General features: G+C 46.5%; 1 protein-coding gene across 6 annotated transcripts in view; it reads right to left on the reverse strand.

Annotated features, from left to right (window-relative positions):
- LOC129712978 (inactive ubiquitin carboxyl-terminal hydrolase 54-like) overlaps positions 1 to 2,382 on the reverse strand; it is an 83,591-nt gene extending 81,209 nt beyond the window's left edge. For 2 of the 6 annotated variants that reach the window (XM_055661803.1, XM_055661804.1), the window contains exon 1: positions 2,155 to 2,380. The gene's annotated coding sequence lies outside the window, so the exon portion shown is untranslated. Of the gene's footprint in view, positions 1 to 2,154 lie in introns of all 6 variants that reach the window. The other 4 variants (XM_055661806.1, XM_055661805.1, XM_055661808.1 and 1 more) reach the window with 4 other exon arrangements.
- Between the last annotated feature and the right edge of the window lie 3,641 nt (positions 2,383 to 6,023).

The following is a 6,023-nucleotide window of genomic DNA, read 5'->3' on the forward strand; positions in this document are numbered from 1 at the left end:
TAAACATTAGCAGCAGATCTCCAATCATTTGTACTCAGCAATAAAAACTTAGCCCCTTTGTAAATATAATTTGTCTGTGCATCCTCCCCTCCTCATAACTTCATGATCAGCTTATTACTTGTGTTTGTCTCTTCCTTTTGTATGGACCAAATCAAACATGAACATTCAAGTACTAAAGAAGAAAAACTGTCAAAACAATGTAATACTTTCTGCGAATCACACGACTATGAAGAGGTGGAGCTTGGGGAGGAATGGGCTGGATGGAGTAGAGTCTACTTTCTGAGGATCCTCAGGAAAAACAACCTGGAGGAGAAGCTGCTGGTGTCCTTCTACCGCTGCGGCATTGAGAGTGTGCTGGCGTACTGTATAACCACATGGTATGCCAGCTGCTCTGCAGCGGACAGGAGAGCCCTTCAAAGGGTCATCAACACCGCACAAAAAATCACTGGCTGCCCACTGCCTTCCCTGAAGGACATCTTCAGCTCTCGCTGCCTTGGCAGGGCAGGGCAGCCAACATCCTAAAGGACCCTTCCCACCCTGGACACAACCTGTTCCACCTGCTGCCCTCTGGCAGACGGTACAGGTCTTTCAAAACTCGCACAAACAGACTCAGAGATAGCTTCTATCCCATAGCCATACGTGAACTTAACAATGCAAAATAAGAAATAACACTCATTCAACTGAATGGTTCTACCTCAGCTGCTATTGTTATTTATCTGTAATTTTTTTTAAAAATATGTATATATTTTTACCTTTTCTTATATATTTAAAATTGCTCTTGTGAATCGCACCGTGGGATTGACTTTTAAATTTCGTTGTACCATGTGCAATGACAATAAAGAGATTCATTCATTCATTCAAACAGGCAGTTCCACTCAATTTGTCCATGCTGTCTGATACCCATCCACACTATCCCATATGCTGCATTTTACCTATATACCCTTAAATCTTTTCTAGCAATATACCTGTTTGGATGCGGATGTGGGATCAAGCTGGGCAGAGGATGGCAGGGAGGATCGAGCAGTCAGTGGAGCCAGGTATGCGTGGTTGGGAGGGGTCAGGCGGGCATGGGACGCAGGTGATGTGTGAGGGGAGGAAGGGGTCAGGATCCAGGGGTCAGAGAGAAAATGATCGAGGCAGGCTTGGGCAGGAAGGGGTCAGGGGGCCAGCGAGGAGGGGGGAAGAGTTCAGGGGGCAGACGGGGAAGAAAGGGGTCAGTCAATCGGGGGACAGACGAAAGGATCAGTTGGATGGGCAGAGATGTTGTATGGGTTGGTCGGGCAAGTGGGGGGGGGGGGGGGACGAAGGGGTCGGTTCGGCAGAAGAGGGCGGGGTGGGGAAGGGGTCAGAGAGCCGGCAGGGTCTGGGGAGGAAATGGTCGGGGTTGCAAGTGCAGCAGAGGACCTATACAATTTGTGGGTAAAGAAGTGAGGGCATGGAGAGGGGAGTGGAACAGAGTGAAGATGCGGGGGGGGGGGGGGGGGGGGTTGAAGGGTGGATACTGACCAAGTGAGGATCAGATGGGGCTGGGGCTGGGGCAGTGGGTGGATGGGATGGAAAGAACAGAGGAGGAGAAGGGGGAAACTGGTACAAGGGAATGAGAGGTGGAGGGAGAAACATTGGGCAGTAAGAGGGAAGGGGAATGGGGAAAGTGGGAAGCAGTTGGGAAGGATGACCGAGTTAGGGAGAGGGAGAGATTTGGGGGTACACAAAAATGCTGGAGAAACTCAGCGGGTGCAGCAGCATCGATGGAGCGAAGGAGATAGGTAACGTTTCGGGCGAAACCCTTCTTCAGACTTGGGGGATAAGGTTTGGGGGAATTTGATGGGATACGAGGGGGATTGAGAGGGTGGGAAGGTGGCTGAGGGTAGCAGAGTTTGTACGGGTAGGGTGGGTGCAAGATTGGGGACGGATAGAGGGTGCTGAGAGAGGAGTAGCTGAGGGTGGGAGGTGTTTGTTGCTGCCCACTGCCTCCTCCGGCCAGGTCAAGGGTCAATACCTGCCGTCCCCACAGATCGCAGCCTTTGACAGTCCGTCTGGTCCCCCCCCCCCCCCCCCCCCCCGGCGCTGCGGCACTCGGGGTCTCCGGACACCTGACGCCACTGAATACTGAACCACGCCGTCGCCGGGCGGATCGTTGAGGTATGTATTCACCTGTTAAGATGGACGCGCTCCGCCGGTCGGCTGGTCCGCCCGCCCGCCCGCAGCGACTGTGCGAATGCGATGGCCAGGACCGGCGGGGAAAGCATCGCGAGACGTGGCGGCCGTTGGCCCGCAGCGCGGCGCCCGCCTCTCGCGAGCGGACAGAACTTTGGCGCGGACGGACGGACGGACGGACGGCGCGGACCGTCGTGAGGGAGGGAGAGGCGGTCGCAGCCATGCGAGGGGGACAACGCCGCCGCACAACAACAACAACAACAACTACAACAGCGATGGAGACGGAGGCAGAGACACAAGGTGCTGGAATAAATCAGCGGCATCTCTTGAATGAATGGATGCACAGTGAAATGGCGAATTCGCCATAAATAGGAATGGCGAATAGTCAGTGATAAGAGTGGACGTGGACGTGGAAAGGATGTTTCCACTAGTGGGAGAGTCTACTCTAGGACCAGTGATAAGAGTGGACGTGGAGTGGAAATGTTTCCACTAGTGGGAGAGTCTACTCTAGGACCAGTGATAAGAGTGGACATGGAGAGGATGTTTCCACTAGTGGGAGAGTCTACTCTAGGACCAGTGATAAGAGTGGACGTGGAGAGGATGTTTCCACTAGTGGGAGAGTCTACTCTAGGACCAGTGATAAGAGTGGACATGGAGAGGATGTTTCCACTAGTGGGAGAGTCTACTCTAGAACCAGTGATAAGAGTGGACATGGAGAGGATGTTTCCACTAGTGGGATAGTCTACTCTAGGACCAGTGATAAGAGTGGACATGGAGAGGATGTTTCCACTAGTGGGATAGTCTACTCTAGGACCAGTGATAAGAGTGGACATGGAGAGGATGTTTCCACTAGTGGGAGAGTCTACTCTAGAACCAGTGATAAGAGTGGACATGGAGAGGATGTTTCCACTAGTGGGAGAGTCTACTCTAGGACCAGTGATAAGAGTGGACGTGGAGAGGATGTTTCCACTAGTGGGAGAGTCTACTCTAGGACCAGTGATAAGAGTGGACGTGGAGAGGATGTTTCCACTAGTGGGAGAGTCTACTCTAGGACCAGTGATAAGAGTGGACATGGAGAGGATGTTTCCACTAGTGGGAGAGTCTACTCTAGAACCAGAGGTCATGTCATAGCCTCAAAATTAAAGGACGTTGCTTTAGGAAAGAGAAGAGGAGGATTCCCTTATCATGTATCTGTGCACTGTAAATGGACTGATTGTAATCACAAGGGCCACATCTAACTCCCTCTTAAATATAGCCAATGAGGCCAGTTCATTGGCTATATTTAAGAGGGAGTTAGATGTGGCTAAAGGGATGGGTGGGTGTGTATGGAGAGAATGCAGGTACAGGAAACTGAGTTGGATGATCAGCCATGATCATATTGAATGGCGGTGCAGTCTCGAAGGGCCGAATGGCCTACTCCTGCACCTATTTTCTATGTATTGTCTTTCTGCTGACTGGTTAGCACGCAACAAAAAGCATTTCACGTGGCAATAAACTAAATTGAACTGAATTTCTTTAGTCAGATTGTGGTGAATTTGTGGAATTCTTTGCCAGAAGGTTGTGGAGGCCAAGTCAATGGATATTTTTAAGGCAGAGATAGATAGATTCTTGATTACGGGTGTCAAGGGCTATGGGATGAAGGCAGGAGAATGGGGTTAGGAGGAAGAGATAGATCAGCCATGATTGAATGGCGGAGTAGACTTGATGGGCTGATTGGCCTAATTCTGCTCCTATCACACAACCTAATGGATGATATTTCAGGTCAAGACCCTTCTTCATTCCCTGTCCCACTGAAATACCTTTTCAAAATCCATAAACAGAACTGCCCTAGCAGACCCACTGTTTCTGACTACTCCTGTCATTTCATTTACAGAATTTCAGTTGAGTATTTTCATCCTTTTCAAGTTTTAATTCTGATTTCTAGCTTTCAGGTTTTTCGACCATACACTCTTCATCTTCTGCTGAGCTTTAAATAAAGCATGGCATCCCTGGCTTTCAGCTTGTAATCAGTGCTGTTACTGGGTTACAATTAGAGATGAGCTTGGAAACCTCTCCCAACTAGAGTACATTTTATACCTGTGCTTCTCAGTGTGGAAACAAGGAACTACTGATACTGGTTTATAGAAAACGACACAAAGTGCTTGAGTAACTGAAACCTAGGCGTCTTAACATTGATTTATTTGGGACTGATTTATTAATAAATATAAATATTTTAACTATATACACATATATTTCTACAGCTGTGATAAACTTAGTTATAGCTCATAAAAGATTTTGAATAATAAAGTGCAAAGTTTGTGTTCCCTTTTATAGTCTGCGTCTGCACTTTTACAAGATCTTGCGAAGGCGTGCACAGCCTAAAGTTGTGGGTCAACTTATTCTATTTTATCTATTTGTTTGTGCATGTCGGGTTGATTGCATTTGGGTTGATAGTCGAAACAGGGTGGACCACATGTAGGTTGTAATCTCCCACCCCACTTTTACAAGATGTTAATCTATTTAAATTTGTGTTACAAACTGTAATTTTAGGATAATTTTTTTAAATTGCTCTGACTGCATTGGCACTGTCAAGTTGGGAGCTGAAGTTTATAATGCTTCTCTAGTTCTAACCTGTTTTGAATTAATTTGTACTTAGCCATAACTCAAAGTTGGAATATATAACTTCAACAACTGTATTAAAGCCATTCCTGACACTAAATCACGTGTTTGTTTTTTATTGGTATCACCTGACAACGCTATGATGACAAATTCAACTCTTTTAAGTACATCATTAGCAATTAAATGTTGATTCTATTCTGTTGACTCAGCTTCTCACCCGATATGCTGGCTGAGTTTAGCTTCCATTTGGCACAGTCACAAACCACATTCTGTGTCTGGTTTGAAAGAGCTTCTGTCATGATTCTGACTATTCTGTGATCAAAGCTGCAGGAAGTTTTTGGGTCTTGATGCAAGGTCAAATCACAATCAAACCACAGAGCGAAAAAAATTCCTTTGATCCATTTCAAAGTTCTTCTTACGTAATATTCATTTGAGACATTCACTTCCAGAGGCAAAATAACAATTTGGCAGGTATCCTTAAGCTTTAAATATAATTGTTTAAATAAAGTAGTACTTGACTCCTTGGTGGTATATAGCTCATCACTTAAAGGGCCCATTATTCAAGGAGGAGTTCAGACAGTGAATGCCATGATGTTACCCAGCTGTGGTCTGCTGATTTAATCTGTTCTTGTCTGTATCACCCAAATATGTGGCAGAAATGTGGAATCCATGACCACAGAGAATGGTTCTGGCAAATAACACAGTTGCATTCTTGGCAAAATGGTTAAGAAGAAAAAAATAGAAGGTCTATAGAAAGGACACAGTGAAGAGTGTCAGGTGGAGGCTTATGTATAGAGCATGAATTTTGGGTCAAATAGCCTGTGAAACACAGAGTAGGCCATGGTTCGAGCCTGCACCGCCATTCAATATGATCATGGCTGATCACCACACTCAGTATCCCGTACCTGCCTTCTTGATCCCTTAGCAACAATGGCCACATTAAGAAAAAAAAATGAAGTGGCCTCAACTACCCTCTGTGGCAGAGAGTTCCAGACACAGTGAAGAAAAAGTTCTTCAGGTTTTAAAGGATTTCCCCTTTATCCTTAAGCTGTGAGTCCTGGACTTCCCTAACATCGGGAACAATCTTCCTGCATCTAGCCTGTCCAAATTAAGAATTTTGTAAGTTTCTATAATCTCTCAATCTTCTAAATCTAGAGAGTATAAACCAAGTCTATCCAGTCTTTCTTCATAAGACAGTCCTGACATCCCAGGAATCAGTCTGGTGAACCGTCTCTGCACTCCCTCTATGGCAATAATGTCCTTCTCAG

This window comes from Leucoraja erinacea, chromosome 34 (assembly GCF_028641065.1).
Source record: "Leucoraja erinacea ecotype New England chromosome 34, Leri_hhj_1, whole genome shotgun sequence".
Taxonomy (NCBI): domain Eukaryota; kingdom Metazoa; phylum Chordata; class Chondrichthyes; order Rajiformes; family Rajidae; genus Leucoraja; species Leucoraja erinaceus.